Source organism: Schistocerca nitens, chromosome 4, assembly GCF_023898315.1.
Source record: "Schistocerca nitens isolate TAMUIC-IGC-003100 chromosome 4, iqSchNite1.1, whole genome shotgun sequence".
Lineage (NCBI taxonomy): Eukaryota > Metazoa > Arthropoda > Insecta > Orthoptera > Acrididae > Schistocerca > Schistocerca nitens.
In genome coordinates this window covers 545785410-545805985 of record NC_064617.1, presented here as the reverse complement: position 1 = coordinate 545805985, position 20576 = coordinate 545785410, and the positions used below count along the sequence as shown (strand labels likewise).

The 20576-nt window shown below is 43.4% G+C and overlaps 1 long non-coding RNA gene across 1 annotated transcript in view; it reads right to left on the bottom strand.

The window, feature by feature from the left end:
• The window catches only part of LOC126252612 (uncharacterized), a 648178-nt gene that overhangs the window by 405333 nt on the left and 222269 nt on the right, over positions 1 to 20576 (bottom strand). The gene's annotated exons all lie outside the window — the stretch shown is intronic.

The window sequence follows — 20576 nt, the reverse complement described above, 5'->3', positions numbered from 1 at the left end:
ATTCTCATAGTCGACCCTACAGTCTCTCTTGAATTATTAATAGTCAAATCAGTCACTGAGACTTTTCCCTTATCCCAAACTGAAACTTCATTTTCTCCGTAAGTGACGCTAAGGTGTGCGGCGCAACGTAGGTCGCGTATCACGGATACTTCTGCCCTTTCCTGTTGCTGTCGCGAATAGTGAGCACAGAGAACTACGATTGACAAGGGTCCGTATGATTTCGAATCTCTCCAGTTTTACCTGCATACTCTTTTCGCGAGGTATATGTAGCAGGAGGCATTATGTTGTTCGTTTCTCCTAAGTACGCATGCTCCCGAAATCTTACGAGTAAGCCATTATGCACTACGCCTCTTTTCAAGGGTCTGCCAGAGGACTTTGATAAACATCTCAGCGATGCTTTCGTTCTTTCTAAAAGGAACCGTGGCATATTTCCTCTATCGAATGCACTTGGTAAGGATATCAGACTGAGGAGACGAATACTGAATTAACGGTCAAGCGACGTTTTTATTAGCTACGTCCTTCGCGGTTGAGTTACACTTCTTGAGGACCCTTCCTTGAATCGCAGTTATTAGAAAACTTGAAACTACAAATGCGCAATCACGTGTTACCAACTATGGAATAATGAATTTATTTTTCGCAAGAGTCGGATCAAGAACTACAGCGGGTTGCTTAAACGAGATTTCATACGCAACACGATAGTTTCCGTAAAAGAGTTACACCGTCTTCCGCCGCAGCCAGCTGACAATGACTCTGCTTACATTAATCGACATACGTACAGCAACTTTCCATATTTCCCAATTAGTAAAAACAGTCTTCGCAAACGTCATCGGCCTCGCTTTAACCGACAAGGCTAGGAGGTTAGGTGAAGTAGTTACAACTGACACTCCATCGACGTAAGCCCTTTAGCAATCTGATACCATTTCTATACATTAGAAAATGACCGTAACAGTGTTAACAGTCTCCAGTTAATCTTTAAACTGGTTCCTTGAAATTACCGGAAAAACAGCAAGCAAATGTTGCAAAAATAATAGATGAAAACAAGAGCCATAAAGTGACATGATACGAAACAGCTGAGTTTTGTCGAAATAATATGCTTCTACATTTTCTTCGGCCGTCTCCAGATGACTAAAATGAAGTCTATACAATTACTCAACTGCTGTTAATACACATGTATTATACCACATCGTACCTTGTTTTGTTGTATTTCAGTCAAATTACTTACGTACAGCATAACATATTCTACTTCATCTTACGTTAATACGAATGTTAGTTAAATAATTATCTTAGGCTCCGTAAATATTTACATCTTTGGGAATAAAAATCGTCCTCAGGCAAGTTGGTAGTTTTTAATCCCAGGTTATGAGCGTTTATAAGAATTTAATGATTTCCGTTAATAGCTTCTTACACCGACACAAGCCGTCACTTTTGTCTTCCTCCTCGTCTTAGGAAGGAGCATCAGACTTTAAAAAAAAAAATACGGTGAACAGCTACTTCTTCGTACGACTGCCGCCGAATAATCACAAACGCCTACACCATAACAGAACACAGACCTTCGACAAGCAGAACTACCAATAAAGTCGCGTAAATGAAGGCAGTAAATGAAGGAAACTGTCATTTGCTTTATCCTTCAACAGTTCAACGTAACGTAAAGTTTATTTTTTATTTTATGTCTAGATTGCTTTGCTTTCTACATCGTTTTTGTTTTGTTTTCAACGACGGGTTTTGGTTCATATGAACCATCTTCAGAGCTGTAGAGAAAAGAAAAGTAAAGTAAGTAATTAACATTTTCTACGGCATACAACATTCCTATTATACCATAACAAAAATCTAAAGTACTGAATTTTTGTTCATTTGTTGAGAATACTGTTCCTATGGTTTGTAATGGGGAAATACATTATAAAAACCTACCAAACTATGTAATTTGAATGGCAGACAGCATCCGTCTCTATGGCGTTGCTGCAGGCCTTGTCACTGTTATTAAAACTGTATCTAAACCTATCTTTCATTCATATGTGATCACATTTTCCTGGGGCACTGCTGACCGTACCCGTCGTCTCTGGTGAACACCCGTCGTCCAGAACAATGTGCTGGATTCTATTGCTTAAGAAGTCTCCGAGCCACTCACGGATCTGCTAATTTATTCCGAGCACTCCGACCTTCGTTAACAATGCGCAGTGTGGCACTGTGTCAAACGGTTTCCGAAAATCTAGAAATGCGGAATCTGCAGCAGCATTGCAGCACTGAACTCCATGTTCGCTTTAACTTTTGGTATGTGATTCTTTTGTGGAGGTATGTAGTACACTATGTGCCTCCTCTTTGAACAACTTTGGCTGAACTCTGACTCCGTGTACGAACAGCAATGAAATAACTGCACACATGGCCGAAAGTGCTCGTAACCAGTTCGAGTATCGTATACACTTTTTTCATGCGTCTGGTGGAGTTTGGTAACCACTGATCTAGATGCACTGGTGTTCCCATCCCGCTGACTTACAGGAACACCTGGTGCTTTATGACATCTTACTGTACGAGGTGCGAAAAACATGCTGAATAATTTTATTACAAACGGAGTAAGAAACTGACATGAACTTTGATCTTCAAAGTACTTTCCTTGGCCAGCAACGTACTTATCACAACACTGAATCCATGGCTTGAAGCATTTCTGGAAGACTTCTTTTGTTAATGTTGTTCAGCGGCTCTGTGACCCCTCTCAGTGCCAAGAATGGTGTGAAAACGTTTTCCTTTAAGCACGGTTTTAATTTTTGGACAGAGCCAGAAGTTGGATGGAGCTAAATCTGCTGGGTAAGGGGGATGTGGACATCAGGAACACTTTTTCCAGCCAAAATCGCGCGAAGCAAAAGCTAAGTATCGCACGACGTGTTGTCGGAAGGAGGAGCCTATTGGCCCATTTTCTAGTCTCTTTCTTCGCATATCGTTTAACAAACATACATTGCAGTGCGCCCTTGTAAAATTCGGCGTTTGCAGTTGTTCCCCTTGGAAAGAACTCTGAAAGCACTTTGCACCCCACATCGGAAAAAAATGACCGTTAGTTGGTATCAGATTTTGACTGATGTTCTTCTTTTAGGACGAGGAGATTCACTGGTTTTCCATTGAGAACTCGGGATTTGCGTCTCGGAGTTATACTCAGAGACCCAGGTTTCACCTCCAGTTCCAGTTTTGGACACGAAGTTCAAATTTGAATGAAGACTATCCTCCAACTCCGTGCGAAGTGACACGATTTTCCTTCTGATCGTCACTCAAAATTGTAGAAAACAATTTGCACTCATTTATATGCGATTGCACTAAAGTGTCTATTTTGCAAGTTATTCGTAAGACTGCTTAGCATGGTCCCGTATGAGGTGCTACGTTGTTCTTTAACCTCTAAAACAGCTTTTCATCTGTTTGAAAGAACAAGTTTTGCCTCTCTTTGCACGTTTTCTTCTGTTTTTGAGGCTAATGCACGTCCTGAACGTTGCTCGTCTTCTACCGTCTCATTTCCAGATTTAAATCGCACAAACCACTTGTAAAAAGTCTTCAGAATTACAGCATTAGCGTCAGACACCAATTTCAACATTAAATGAATTTCTTTGGCACTTTTTTACAACTTGAAACAGAAATTACGGTTCCGCGTTGTCCAAATGCTTCAGTACATACGATGATACGAGTGACAGTGACAATGCAGAAATAACATCGACACGGAAAATATGCGTGATATTAAACACTTTAAACATGCACAACTACTCACGTGAACATTTCTCAAAGATTGCAGTTTACATCTTATTATGAATTAATCTAATTTAAAGTATAAGTTATTAGAACAGTTTGTAGATAAATATTATGCTAGAATCCACGATACACCTGAAACCAACATCGTTAAGAAGTTACATAAATGAACACATTATTGTAAATGTAATAATACGAATGTAATATAAATTTTATACGAAGTAGGCAAGCAACAGATCACGCATATTACGCAATTATAGAAAATTAATGGGTCCATTACTTTAAAAAGTTAGTGTTTTACTCTACAAAATGTTTTTACGAGATTAATTATGGGTTAGTTGTGGCTTGTTATTTTTCCTCCACGTATGTAGGAACAGTATATAACTTAATTAGATCAGACTGAGGTAGGATGTTGTTACAAAGCCATGCAGAATTCGTTTACTAACCAACCTACTACCAGTAGTTGTTCTGTAACCTAAGAAACATCAACTCACACAGCACTCTAACAAACAACACCAGCATATCCTAGACCCGCATGGACTGAACTGATCGAGTGTGCCCGACGAGGGATGTTTATGTGTATCATTACTAAAATGGATAGCACCACATGTGAACGCTGGACTTGAAATTCAATACCGAGTCCCCGACCGGAGGTGGTGTCGGTGAAGTTATATCTACTCTTTCCTGTCCTTATTTATTCTCTTCTTAAATTATCACATCAATTTATAATTTCCTGCTTCCAAATTCCTGTATTTTTCTTTAATAGATAAGTATAACGGCTGTAAGTAAATAAAAGGTAACACCAAACGGCAGACAAAAGGACTCCATGCAGCCCCAACTCCACGTGGTGATGCGTGAGCAAGTGTCCGTGGCCTCAACTGCGCAGCTTAATTTTGCTGCGCGGTGGTGGCCATGGGAGCCTGTGGAGCACTACGGCCTACATAAAGTGATAAAATGGCAGACCCTAGTAGTCATAACGCAGTTTGAAAATAAAATGCAGCTTGCTCAAAATGCATGATGCGCGAAAGATAGGGTAACGCCAACCTCACTGTAGCGTCTCTGGACGCTGACTCACTAGTCAGAAAGTGTTCGAACTTCCTGTATTAACGAAAGAGGCTATCCGACAAATTACGAGGGGGCGTTCAGTAATTAATGCAACACTTTTTTTCTGAAAGCACGTTAGTTTATTCGCGACTCCAGTGCACCATGTTATCCCCCCCCCCCCCACTCGTTTGGCTGCATAACTATTTTTTTCAAAATAATCTCCGTTCAATGCGACGACTTTACTCCAACTTACTGGGACGCCCCGTATGCTACTAGCATGCTACCACTCTACTGGTCGAATCCGCAGCCAATGTCTTGCTGCATCAATAACCTCCTCATCATTCAGGTATTGCTGCCTGCGTGTAGTGCATCGTTCATTGGGCCAAACAGGTAGTCCTTCGTTGATTTCTAACATCTACATCGATACTCTGCAAATCACATTTAAGTGCGTGGCAGAGGGTTCATCGAACCACCTTCACACTTCTCTATTATTCCAATATCTTATAGCGCGGAAAGAACGAATACCTGTATCTTTCCATACGAGCTCAGATTTCCCTTATTTTACCGTGGGTGGTCGTTTCTCCCTATGTAGGTCGGCGTCAACAAAATATTTTCGCATTCAGAGGAGAAAGTTGGTGATTGGAATTTCGTGAGAAGATTCCGCCGCAACGGAAAACGCCTCTCTTTTAACGCTGTCCAGCCCAAATCCTGTATCACTTGTGTGACACTCTCTCGCATGATGTTGTTGTTGTTGTTGTGGTCTTCAGTCCTGAGACTGGTTTGATGCAGCTCTCCATGCTACCCTATCCTGTGCAAGCTTCTTCATCTCCCAGTACTTACTGCAACCCACATCCTTCTGAATCTGCTTAGTGTATTCATCTCTTGGTCTCCCTCTACGATTTTTACCCTCCACGCTGCCCTCCAATGCTAAATTTGTGATCCCTTGATGCCTCAGAACATGTCCTACCAACCGGTCCCTTCTTCTAGTCAAGTTGTGCCACAAACTTCTCTTCTCCCCAATCCTATTCAATACCTCCTCATTAGTTACGTGATCTACCCACCTTATCTTCAGCATTCTTCTGTAGCACCACATTTCGAAAGCTTCTATTCTCTTCTTGTCCAAACTGGTTATCGTCCATGTTTCACTTCCATACATGGCTACACTCCATACAAATACTTTCAGAAACGACTTCCTGACACTTAAATCTATACCCGATGTTAACAAATTTCTCTTCTTCAGAAACGATTTCCTTGCCATTGCCAGTCTACATTTTATATCCTCTCTACTTCGACCATCATCAGTTATTTTACTCCCTAAATAGCAAATCTCCTTTACTACTTAAAGTGTCTCATTTCCTAATCTAATCCCCTCAGCATCACCCGACTTAATTCGACTACATTCCATTATCCTCGTTTTGCTTTTGTTGATGTTCATCTTATATCCTCCTTTCAAGACAATATCCATTCCATTCAACTGCTCTTCCAAGTCCTTTGCTGTCTCTGACAGAATCACAATGTCATCGGCGAACCTCAAAGTTTTTACTTCTTCTCCATGAATTTTAATACCTACTCCGAATTTTTCTTTTTGTTTCCTTTACTGCTTGCTCAATATACAGATTGAATAACATCGGGGAGAGGCTACAACCCTGTCTCACTCCTATCCCAACCACTGCTTCCCTTTCATGTCCCTCGACTCTTATTACTGCCATCTGGTTTCTGTACAAATTGTAAATAGCCTTTCGCTCCTTGTATTTTACCCCTGCCACCTTCAGAATTTGAAAGAGAGTATTCCAGTTAACGTTGTCAAAAGCTTTCTCTAAGTCTACAAATGCTAGAAACGTAGGTTTGCCTTTCCTTAATCTTTCTTCTAAGATAACTCGTAAGGTTGGTATTGCCTCACGTGTTCCAACATTTCTATGGAATCCAAACTGATCTTCCCCGAGGTCCGCTTCTACCAGTTTTTCCATTCGTCTGTAAAGAATTCGCGTTAGTATTTTGCAGCTGTGACTTATTAAACTGATAGTTCGGTAATTTTCACATCTGTCAACACCTGCTTTCTTTGGGATTGGAATTATTATATTCTTCTTGAAGTCTGTGGGTATTTCACCTGTCTCATACATCTTGCTCACCAGATGGTAGAGTTTTGTCATGACTGGCTCTCCCAAGGCCATCAGTAGTTCTAATGGAATGTTGTCTACTCCCGGGGCCTTGTTTCGACTCAGGTCTTTCAGTGCTCTGTCAAACTCTTCACGCAGTATCTTATCTCCCATTTCATCTTCATCTACATCCTCTTCCATTTCCATAATATTGTCCTCAAGTACATCGCCCTTGTATAAACCCTCTTTATACTCCTTCCACCTTTCTGCCTTCCCTTCTTTGCTTAGAACTGGGTTGCCATCTGAGCTCTTGATATTCATACAAGTGGTTCTCTTCTCTCCAAAGGTCTCTTTAATTTTCCTGTAGGCAGTATCTATCTTACCCCTAGTGAGACAAGCCTCTACATCCTTACATTTGTCCTCTAGCCATCCCTGCTTAGCCATTTTTCACTTCCTGTCGATCTCATTTTTGAGACGTTTGTATTCCTTTTTGCCTGCTTCATTTACCGCATTTTTATATTTTCTCCTTTCATCAATTAAATTCAATATTTCTTCTGTTACCCAAGGATTTCTATTAGCCCTCGTCTTTTTACCTACTTGATCCTCTGCTGCCTTCACTACTTCATCCCTCAGAGCTACCCATTCTTCTTCTACTGTATTTGTTTCCCCCATTCCTGTCAATTGTTCCCTTATGCTCTCCCTGAAACTCTCTACAACCTCTGGTTCTTTCAGTTTATCCAGGTCCCATCTCCTTAAATTCCCACCTTTATGCAGTTTCTTCAGTTTCTATCTGCAGTTCATGGTCAGAATCCACATCTGCCCCTGGAAATGTCTTACAATTTAAAACCTGGTTCCTAAACCTCTGTCTTACCATTATATAATCTATCTGATACCTATTAGTATCTCCAGGATTCTTCCAGGTATACAACCTTCTTTTATGATTCTTGAACCAAGTGTTAGCTATGATTAAGTTATGCTCTGTGCAAAATTCTACAAGGCGGCTTCCTCTTTCATTTCTTCCCCCCAATCCATATTCACCTACTATGGTTCCTTCTCTCCCTTTTCCTATTGACGAATTCCAGTCACCCATGACTATTAAATTTTCGTCTCCATTCACTACCTGAATAATTTCTTTTATCTCGTCATACATTACTTCAATTTCTTCATCATCTGCAGAGCTAGTTGGCATATAAACTTGTACTACTGTAGTAGGCATGGGCTTTGTGTCTATCTTGGCCACAATAATGCGTTCACTATGCTGTTTGTAGTAGCTAACCTGCACTCCTATTTTTTTATTCATTATTAAACCTACTCCTGCATTACCCCTATTTGATTTTGTATTTATAGCCCTGTAATCACCTGACCAAAAGTCTTGTTCCCCCTGCCACCGAACTTCACTAATTCCCACTATATCTAACTTTAACCTATCCATTTCCCTTTTTAAATTTTCCAACCTACCTGCCCGATTAAGGGATCTGACATTCCACGCTCCGATCCGTAGAATGCCAGTTTTCTTTCTCCTGATAACGACGTCCCCTTGAGTAGTCCCCGCCCGGAGATCCGAATGGGGGACTATTTTACCTCCGGAATATTTTACCCAAGAGGACGCCATCATCATTTAATCATACAGTAAAGCTGCATGTCCTCGGGAAAAATTACGGCTGTAGTTTCCCCTTGCTTTCAGCCGTTCGCAGAACCAGCACAGCAAGGCCGTTTTGGTTAATGTTACAAGGCCAGATCAGTCAATCATCCAGACTGTTGCCCCTGCAACTACTGAACTCTCTCCCATATTTCGCGATAATACAAAACGTGCTGCTTTTCTTTGAACTTTTTCAATGTACTCCGTCAGTCCTATCTGGTAAGGATCCCACACCGCGCAGAAGTATCCTAAAACAGGACGGCCAAGCGTAGTTTGGGCAGTCTCCTTAGTAGGTCTGTTACATTTTCTAAGTGTCCTGCCAATAAAACGGAGTCTTTGGTTATCCTCCCCACAACATTTTCTATGCGTTCCTTCCAATTTAAGTTGTTCGTTATTGTAATACCTACGTATTTAGTTGAATTCACGGCCTATGGATTTGGCTGATTTATCGTGTAAACGAAGTTTAACGAATTCCTTTTAGCACTCATGTGGATGACCTCACACTTTTCGTTATTTAAGGTCAACTGCCAATTTTCGCACCATTCAGATATCTTTTCTAAATCGTGTTGCAGTTTGTTTTGATCTTATGATGACTTTATTAGTCGATAAACGACAGCGTAATCTCCAAACAACCTAAGACGGCTGCACAGATTATCTACCAAATCGTTTATATAGATAAGGAACAGCAAACGGCCTATAATACTACCTTGGGGAACGCCATAAATCACTTCTGTTTTACTCGATGACTTTCCGTCAATTACTACGAACTGTGACCTCTCTGACAGAAAATCACAAATCGAGTCACATAACTGAGACGATATTCCATAAGCACGCAATTTCACTACGAGCCGCTTGTGTGGTACAGTGTGAAAAGCCTTCCGGAAATCCAGAAATATGGAATCGATCTGAAATCCCTTGTCAATAGCATTCTAAGGTCTTCTGTTGGACGGTGAAGAATCCAGCAGGCACACATTTTTGAACACCCTAATTGGTATGTCACCACTCCCAACAGACATTCAGTTCAGCAAAGAGGTTTGTGACTGTGATCCGTCGATCACCTTGAACGAAACTGCCCCCACGTTACAACATTGTAGGCGTCACAGCTGTGCGCGGCCGGGCCGGTCCGCGATAAATCGGTCAAGTTTACGCAACCTTGTTGTCATGGTGACAGACGCTTCGCCCACGACTCACCGTGCTTTGGTTCACTGCCAGGTCTCTGTAAACATTCTGCAAGTGCCTATGAGTATCTGCGCTGCTCCTGTTTTCTACTGAAAGGAAATCAATGCCAGCTCTGCCTGGAACGCACCATATAGTGCTATCGGAACTTCATGAAACTATAGGGGCTCAAGCGGGAATATTCCACGATGTTCCTGAAGAAATTCCTCATTTTTTTGCCAAATATGGGCGAGAAAAAATGTGTTGGCTCAGTTATTGACAGCCCATCGTGCACAAGAATACTTGTATCGTCTGCAACTGCTGCTTAAAGAATACATTATTTTTTTATGACACCTCGTACAGTAAGTTACGGCAGCAGGGTAGTTACATGGGAAACAGCTGATCATCAACACGTGATGGGACGCGGGCAGCTGAGTGAGGCTTTTTCAGTGTTTTCACTGTCACGGCCAAGGCCACGCGCTCGCCTCGGCAGCGAGAGTGGGCGTGAGTGACGGGGACAGCCGAGGTGTGGCGCTGCGAGGCAGCCGCAGGTGTGGCGGCGGCAGCGGGCAGGCAGATAGCGCGGGCCTTTGTGGGACAGGCCCGGCCGCAGGAAGCAGCCGCTCGCTATCTGCCGGGCCCGCGCTGTCCACCAGGCAGAACCGAGCGGCTCTCCCGGCTCACGCCTCACCTCACAGTATCTGGCCCGAGCGGCGCCACGGAACACAAATACACTGTGGTGACAAAATTCGTGGGATAGCGATTTGCACATATGCAGATGGCGACAGTATCGCGTACACAGGATATAAAAGGGCAATGTATGGGCGGAGCTGTCGTATGTTCTTACATGTTTCCGACCTGATTATGGCCACACGACGGGAGTTAAAAAACTATGAACGCGGAGAAGTAGTTGGAGCTAGATGCGTGGGACATTCCATTTCGGAATCCTTTAGGGAAATCAACGAGATCCACAGTGCCAAGTGTGTGCCCAGAGTACCACATTTCAGGCATTACCTCTCACCACGGACAACGCACTGGACGACGGCCTTCACGTAACGACCTAGAGCGGCGGCGTTGGCTAACAGACAAGCAACATTGTGCCAAATGACTACAGAAACCAATGGACGTACGACGAACGTATCCTTTGGGACCAAGCGGCGAAATTCGGCGTTAATGAGCTATGGCAGCGGACGACCGACGCGGCTGACTTTGCTAACAGCACGACATCGCTCGAAGTGCCTCGTCTGGGCTCGTGGCCGTATCAGATGGACCCTAGGCCACTGGGAAACCGTGGCCTGGTCAGTTGAGTCACGATTTCAGTTGGTAGGAGCTGGTGGTTGCGCCCGAGTGTGGCGCAAACCCCACGAAGCCGTGTACCCAGGTTGTCAACATGGCACTGTGCAAGCTGGTGGTGGCTCCATAATGCATAATGGTGTGGGCTGTGTTTACATGGAACGGACTTTGTCCTATGGTCCAACTGAACCGCTCATTGACTGGAAATGGTTATGTTCGGCTACTTGGAGATCACTTGCAGCCGTTCACCGATTTAACGTTCCCAAACAACAATGAAATTTTTATGGATGACAATGAACCATGTAACGAGTCCACAATTGTTCGCGGACGGACAATTCATACGAATGGTCTGGCCACCCAAATCGCCCGACATAAATACCGTCGAATATTTGTGGAACAAAATCGAGAGGCGAGTTCATGAACAAAATCACAAGGTATCCCATGACGCGTCACTTACAGTAACTAAGCTTACCTTAAAGGAGTTGTAGGACTATATAGAGGCTGTAACAAGAAAGGTATACCCAAAATTCAGTCAATGAGCGTCCAGTAATGTTCTGAGCGCTCTGCTATAAATGTCGTAGTCAATACGAGCATTAAACGTGAGCGTATCGAGTTATTTAACGCTTTTTATTTCACTGGTGCGAGTTGTCATAACTGATGGTGGTGGTAAGCGACAAATTCTTCAGAAGCTTGGGAGAAACAATTCTGCGAATAAAGAGCGGAAAGCACGTGTACAGGCGTGCTGCAAATATCGCTTAGAATTGGCAGCAATGCAGTCCCCATCGTCAGTGAATCGGACTGTAGTGTCACTTCTTCTCATAACGTATAGGATAGCGGACGAAAATGCTCATCGTTTGGCTCGAGTTCGGTCCTTACTACCATCTCAATCAATTTTTGTGTCGCCCTGTAGTTCGGTTTTAGGAAACCAAACTATGAACACGTTTACCGACACCGTGTCTGGCGGGCGCGCAACGGCTCATTCGTTAACTTTAATGCTAATTGGAAACGGCACCACATATCTATTTTTTTCTTAATTATTTTTAGTACAACCTGCTTTGCAATACCCTTACAACGTTTTCAGACTATTTCTGACCACTCTGTACATAATTTTTCCAGAAAGGATCACGCTAATACTACACTAAGCCTTTATAACCGTCTCAATATGTCTGGGATGGAAGTCCATACTTTTTTTTAAATTTTATTTGCAGGTATGCCATTGGCTACCAGGATGCAGACTTTGCAGATGAGGTTACCGGAACCGCATGAAGGTCGACTCCACAGCGTCAGTAGTTGGAAGCTTGCAACACGGATTGGTGCCCTGGTCTCTCCAAGCAAACTGCATGCAGTAAGGGAGACAACGACCAACTGGCACTCTTTGCTCCTCGCAGGGATCGTACTCTTGACTTCGAAGTGACCACACTTGGCTGACGCATGGCCCCATCCCGCGAGGTGGGACTCCACCCCACTGTTGGAGTAGTGCTCGTCTGACGGTGGCCCACATCCTAATTTGGCCGTATGACGAAACGCGAAACTTCCTGACACGCTGTCACTGGTGCTACAGGATGACATCACAGCTGTCTATCTGATTTTACGCTTTACCCTGAAAAGGTGGTTTCTACACCTCTCTAGGGTAGGGCGTGTTGACCTCTACGGCCGCTTGAGGGATTGGAGGGGTGCCTCGTCGTCTGTTCCGACTCAGGGGGCCCGTGGCTGCCCCTACTCGGTGGTCCGGCAACCTATCCTTCCCAACTTTATAATCCTCATTCTTTTACTGTTGTCATTGGTGAACGGCAGCCTCCAGCTGCTTTCGCGGCGAGCAACTCACCCACATCCACCTTCCTTAGACCTCTCTCACATCTACTTGCTTTCCTTTCTCTTGGTTTCATTGATTCAAATGTATGTGAATTCCTAAGTGACCAAACTTCTGAGGTCATCGGTCCCTAGACTTACAAACTACTTAAATGAACTTATGCTAAGAACAACACACACACCCATGCCCGAGGGAGGACTCACAATCCGTGACATGATGCCTCAAACCAAGAGGCCATTCCGCGCGGCTTTTCATTGATTCTTGGTTACAACTGGATTCTTTAGGATTTGTCTTCTGCACCCTTCCTCTTTTAGGACTATTCCCGGGTTGATGCAAACGAGATAGAGGGACCAATGATCTCTTCTTTTGTTCCCGTTAACGCCATCAATCCAATCACACAAAATCTCTTCCATGAAAAGGACAACGAAAGAAGGTAAGCTTAACAGAAAGGTGAAGAATCATAAGAAAGATTAAGGGTAATCATCAAATAGGTGCACGTAAAATTTTAGTTCAGCTGCTTCAGGGAAGTGGTAAGTAAGTACGTTGATCAACTGGCCGGAGGGTTGCCAGATAAACAGGATGTAACGGAAGAGTAGCAAGAAAGAAACCATAGGATACCTAAAGAAGGTGATCCAAAGCAAATGGCCCTAGTTCGCAGGTGACCACGTTAAAGTATCAGAATGGTGGAATGATGTTAGAGTTGTTTATGGGAGCACATTTTCAACGTATTTTCAAAAGAAAAAAAAAACTACAAGGTGGCAAGAGGCAGGTTATGACCTGTAAGTTGAACGTTGGCAACCTGGTATAAAACACAGCAGGGAGCGTGTTTTAGTATTGGGCTGTATTTCGTGATGTGATTTGTGTGAGGTGACTGTCATGAACAGGATGTTAGAGGGAGGATACCTCAACACTCCGAGGCAGAAATTGCAGTGTAAAGAAGAAAAATTGGGCATTAATTCTACTTTTTGAAGATAATGGAAGCACATATCATATCGTAATTATAATTGTCCCAAAGCTATTCATAGACTGTCAGAAGACATCAATCCATGGAGAAAATATTGATTAACCTCCATAAATGGATCAGGAAAAATGCAATCAATTCGAAATGTGATCTGATAAAAAAAAAAGGTAAAGAGGGATTGGAAACTATTTGGATCCCAGCACTCACAAAACTCGTTGCTAATTGGTAATGGCGTTTCAAACCATTTATAAAGCAAATAAGGTATCCAACAAATACTTGGGTTCCAAAGTTATTCCCGTAATCACGCACATTTATATTGCGACAGAATATTAGACACACTAATTTAAAGCTCTAAAATACTATTTTAGGCAATATTATTACTTTGCTTGGAAAATTGTAGGCTGTAGCATGAACTACGAAAATTAACTTATTGTTTATTCGAATTCCTTTCGTTTGTTGAATTTGCATATTGAAATAAAACTCACAGCACTAGATACACATAACTGACGGAATAAAAATGACTGTCTTTGTAAATAGAAGCAGTGCAGATACAGAGGTGGTAGTTTCGTTCCCTTTGTTTTGCAGCAGTTGCCGAGCCGTGTAGGTAAACATGTCGAATGAGCGCAGTTCCTCGCAGTGTAAAAAAATGGTTCAAATGGCTCTGAGCACTATGGGACTTAACATCTGTGGTCATCAGTCCCCTAGAACTTAGAACTACTTAAACCTAACTAACCTAAGGACATCACACACATCCATGCCCGAGGCAGGATTCGAACCTGCGACCGTAGCAGTCCCGCGGTTCCGGACTGAGCGCCTGAACCGCTAGACCACCGCGGCCGGCCCTCGCAGTGTACTATCCCCACTGCTAAATCTATCGTTCCTCGGAATTTCTCGCAGCTATCGTGACCTTCAGTGTGGAGACGAAGGCTCCACTGCGTGCTGTGCTTAGTTGTAAGATATAGTGAAACTGAACGTCACTGATATTTATCTGTTGGCCCGGGAGTACACTGTGCAAGCTAGGATGCTAGTTTTCCAGAAAGGGAGTCCGTTACCTCGGCGCTGTCCACTTTGCGTGGACACCTGCAACCCAGTGTTGTCACCAGGCGTTAATTACAGCCAGTTTCAGCGACTCCCTGCCGGCAGCCGCTGAATATTCATACGGGACTCGTGTGTTGCAGTCTCCCCGAGGTGGCTGCCTGGCTTGTAGCCACGGCTCGTCCTGTTCCAAACCGTACTCTGTCTTACTAGCTGCGACTGCGTGGAACGTCGTCCATTACCATACTGGAAACCAGTCCAATGCTACGCATACTGGACTGTTGTCAGGCCCGCTTCTCCTCAAACCACAGTTGAATGTATGACAGAGTATACTTCGCACCATTATTAACCACCTTAATGTTTGTACAATTAAATTTTGTGCCGGACCAAGCCTCGAACCCGGATTTCCTGCTTATCGCGAGAGCTCGCCTTACTCCTAGGCTATCCAAGCAGACTTCATGGCCACATCCGAACTTCCGTATGTCGTCAGCCATGTATCTAGAACTTCTATATCTACTGTGTACATTCCCGTACACGGGAGACATTGTGATTGAAAGTCATTTGCCAGGTGTCGGCAAATAAATACTATATTGCAGTGCCTATGTTGTTCCTTCGTGTAATGCAAGATGGGGTCACGAAACATATACTACACACCTAATCCCGGGTCCGTTTTCCGGGCGGGTCGGAGTCTTTCTTCGCGCGGGGACTGGACTGGGTATTTGTGTTGTTCTAATCATTTCATCTCCTTCACAGGTAAGCTCGAGTTGCCGAAGCTGCGTCAAATAGACTTGCAGCAAGCGGCCCAACAACTCCAGACCAATCCATACGATGATTTCATTTTTTCGAAATACGGAAACCCTTTATAAAATCTTTTATCGTTGACAGGACACTAGAGTCACTGTAGAGAACACGAGTGACTGATGTGAAGGTAGAATCAGAGAAAAACTGGGATGAAAAGAAGCACAAGGGAAAAGAGATCTGAAGCGTACAAAACACACAGAAAGAATGAAAAAAAATGGAGATTTAGTTTATATTACATTCTCTTTGATGTATTTGAAACCAAATATTGGCAAACAAGCGAGACAAATTCCGAGGAAAATATGCTGGTTTTCAAGACAAGAATTAGGAGCCAAATTATGGGGAGATCAAAACAGTAGCAAATAATATACTGTAGTACAATGTTTCCTTCGAGCAATGCAGCCGCTCGGAAATGGATGAATCATTGAATGAATGTCTTTTTAATATTACATCGATCATCATTAACAGAGTGATACTATGATACTAGTGATTTAGAAGCATATCATCACGATCACGAACATAATCGTCGTCAGTTTCCGACGCAAGCTGCTGGACAAAGATTTTATCTGGAATCCAGACTAGTGCTGCCCGCAGCGGAAAAAAATACGCACAACACTAACTCGGATGACGAGCACTATACACAAAAGTAGGCGCAGTTTTCACAAATGCAATTACAACGTTGTAACTCGATGATGAAGTCTTTTCGGGTTATCAACTGAATCAAGGCGTCGTTCTCGGCTGATAACCCGAGAAGACTTCATCATTGAGATTCGATGAAAAAATCTAAATTCGCACATAACATTGTAAATGTCGCTGATTTCAAGGAGGTCAAGCGACGTAAAATACATTGAACTGTCCCAACTCAATGCACTGATACTTCGGAACAAAATCGGTAAAATTCTCTATTTGTGTGCATGGTGACACTAGGGGCCGTACCAATAACTTATTAATACTGGTCCTGTGTATGCTAGTACTGAAACGCATGTTTTTGTCACCATACGTTTCGTGTTTTTCTTCCTTTTCAATAAAAAATCGCCAATGGTAGCGCCAGAGAGTTGGCTTCCACATCGGCTCACTAAACATGCACCGAAGCTATTTAATAAATCACGATGTAATTGTCCCACACTGGTGTCGGGACCAGTGCAACTAAAGACGTTGACCGATGGAATTTTTAAAATGTAAATTGCGTATCACGATTTGGTAATCGCTCTGTGCTGTGTATTTAGTTAAAATTCTCGGGCTACTACATCGAATAACTGCAGGTTCAGGTTGTACAACAAGCGAGAGAGACAGATACTGACAATTTTCAACAAAATCACGCCAACTGAGCATCGGTGCCACTTCCAAATGTTGTCCCCCTCCCGCAACAGACCGAAAAATGAAACCGATAATACAATAGTAGGTAAATATATTGACAGGAATGGCAATAAAATATTCTAACTCATTTGAATTGAGAATTAACTCATTACAAATTATTGAGAGTAACACAGAATGACGTTTATGCGACAAGATCAGAGTGGTGAACAGCCAGCCATCTCCAAGCTGCCCTCGAAGAAACTAAACGCCGCGCCCTCGTTTATTTGTCCAGGTAATGTACATGTTACCACATGGACTCTTTGGTCCGTCATCGTTCCACAAAATTTTACATACAAAAATAATTTTTAGAAATGAGTATTACAGGTTTTCTTGTCCGCTTCTTGATTACAATGCAGAAGTGATATCCTCACGTAGAAAAAGAAATGGGCAGACCATAAACGCCTAACAATGAAGTGCAGCAAGACTGACAGTGGAAGTTAGTGTTAAGGCATAATGGTTTGCAGTATTGGCCACATGAAGCCGCGGGGGTGAGGGTGAGGAAGGGAGCGGGGGTGAGGGTGAGGAAGGGAGCGGGGGTGATGGTGAGGAAGGGAGCGGGGGTGAGGGAGGGAGGGAGAGCGGTTGGCAGGACTGATTACCCGCCGTCCCCTACCTTGTCCTTGCAGACATTCTGCTCAGCTGCCTAATGTACACTGACGTGGCAGAAGTCATGAGGTACCTCCTAATATCATGTCGGACCTCCTTTTGCCCGGTGAAGCGCAGCAACTCAACGTAGCGTGAACTCAACAAGTTGTTGGAAGTCCCCTGCAAAAATATTCAGCCATGCTGCCTCTATAGCCGTTCGTAACTACGAAGGTGTTGCCGGTGCAGGCTGATTTTGCGCAACATCTGACCTCTCCATTACGTCCCAAAAATGTTCCATAGGATCCATGTCGGGCGATCGGGGTGGTCACATCATTCACTCGAAATGTCCAGAATGTTCTTCGAACAAATCGCGAACCGCTGTGTCCAGGTGACATGGTGCATTGTCATCCATAAAAATTCCATCGTTGTTTGTGGACATGAATTCTATAAAGGGCAGCAAATGGTAGCCGAAAAAAACCAATTCCGGCTAGTGATCGGTTCAGTTAGACCAGAAGACAGTCCATTCCATGCAAACACAGCACATAACATTATGGAACCACGACCAGCTTGCACAGCCCCTTGTTGACAACTTGGGTCCATGGCATCGTGGCTTCCATGCCACACTCGAAGCCTAGTACCTACCAACTAAATCGGTACTCATCTGACGACGCCACGGTTGTCCAGTCTAGGGTCCAACCGATATGGTCACGAGCCCAGGAGAACCGCAGCAGGCGCTGTTGTGCTGTTAACAAAGAACTCGCTTTGGTGGTCTGCATAGCCCATAACGCAGAATTTCGCTCGCTGTTCTAACGGATAGCGTTCGTCCTACGTCCCATATTGTTTTCTGCGGTTAACGCTGTGTTGCTTGTCTTATAGTACTGATAGATCTGTGAAAACGCCGCTACGCTCGGTCGTTAAGTGAAGGTCGTCTGGCACTGTGTTGTCCGTGGTCAGAGGTAATGCCTGAAATTTGGTATTCTCGGCACAATGTAGTGGACACTGTGGATCTCTGGATTTCTTATTCCCTAAAAATTTCCGAAGTGGAATGTCCTATGCGTCTGGCTCCGACTACGATTCCGCGTTCAAAGTCTGTTAATTCCCGTCGAGCGGCCGTAATCATGTCGGAAACCTTTTCACATGAATCAGTTCGAAAGCACTGCTCCTCTACATCTTGCGTACACAATACCACCGCCATCTGTGTATGTGCATATCGCTATCCAACGATTTTTGTCACCTCAGTTCCCGTTCAGTGCTGTTGTCACAAACGCATCTATGTTGGCCTTGCGTGTTCTTCAGTGTCACTTACCCATCTTTTAGCGTGTCGTCGCGTATCTACCGTGATCTGTTAGGATCCAGCAAAAAACTTCTTTGGTTCATCTGTCATTACACAGGCTGTATGTCTAGTTAATATTTTTATTCCAATCTTAATTATGTAGTCAACTACAATCTGCCCTCAGATTTGTTTTCCCCTCCGTTCAAGTAATTCCCAGGTCTTATCTCTCTACCGCACGTTCAGTAACGTTTAGTTTTAGAATGTCTCACTCATAGAAACATGGGTCACTGGTCGTATACACACACGCGGATTTATCCGCTTCAGATGCATTCGAAGCTTAGTTTTGTAAATCCTATTCAGTTCGCCAGAAATTACTCCAGGCCTTTGTTATTCTTGTGGTCATTGATTTCGCTGTCTATCCATCGTCGTCTTCACCTGCCCTAAATGGAAAAAAAAACTCATTACCTGGTTCTTTGAGTGTTAACAGTATTCATTACAGTCCACACACGTATAATAAGTTTATCTATGTACATTGCACAGTTTGTACACCTTCATTACCTTTACTACATTCAGGTGTGTGGCGGAGGGTGCCTCGTGCATCACGGTCGTATACTCCGTTCCTGTTACAGGTGCGAAAGAAAAAAACACAGTAGATGAGCGTGCATTTGAGCTCAATTTTTTCTGACTTTACCTTTGTGGGCAGCTCGCGAGATGTACGTAAGAGAAAGAATTATTTTGGCTGATTCTTCCAGGAACGTTCGTCACTGGAGTTTTAACAGGAGAACACATCGAGATGATACGTAAGACATCTCTTGTAGCGTTTGCCACAGGCGTTGGGTGAGTCTCTGTAACAGTTTTTCGCTAAGTAAATGAACCTGAGACGAATCGTGCTGCCCTTTCTTGGATCTTCTCTGTTCTCCCTATCATCCTATCTGGTAAAGGTTCCAGGTGGACGAGCAGTACTCTATTATTGGTGTAACTAGGGTTTTGCAGTTTATCTCCAGTATGGGTGGACCACATTTTCTGAAAATTCTTCGAGTGAATCTGTCAGGCATCTTCCTTTCTACAACCAGTATTATGTGGTCGTTCCAGTTTAAACAGCATCGCTCCTAAATATTAATAGAGGTATCTCTTTCTGATTAATGTTCGGAAATCAAACAGTGGTGGATCTTCACATCTATTTACGCAAAATACGTTACGTTCGTTTGTTTACGTTTATGGTAAACTGCAAATACCTGCATCAACTGTCGATTCTCAGTTTTGTTGCATTTCATTCATTGCGACTTTTCCAGAAAAAAAAAACCACGTCGTTTGCCAACAGCCTCGTGGAGCTTCTGGCATTATCCTCTGCCACCGTATTTAAGAATCATCAATGAGAAAATAAACCTTTATTAACTATCAGTGTCAATCAACCGACCATGGCCAGGGAACATAAAATTACTTGCGGTATGGTATTCTTCTCACAGCCCAACTGTCTAGAAGGAATGGTAAAGTATTTGCAGCCACATAACACTGCTTAAGAATAATGGTTGTAAAAAGGATAGCCGACAGACACCGGAGGCCAGTGTCACGCCACGTCACGGACAGTCGCTTTCGAGCCCAACGGGACTGCAGCTATCGGTGAATGCGAGACCATCTCAATCAGATGGTGACCGAACATTGCAACATTTGAAGTCTTAGAACGTGGCAAAAGTGCACTGATCACAGCGGTACTTAAGTCCATATACCTGCAGTTGTCAGAACACGGGAAGTGGATAGTAGATGACACTATGCCTGTAGTGTGATCGGAAGAGACGCGATTTTGCCTCTTT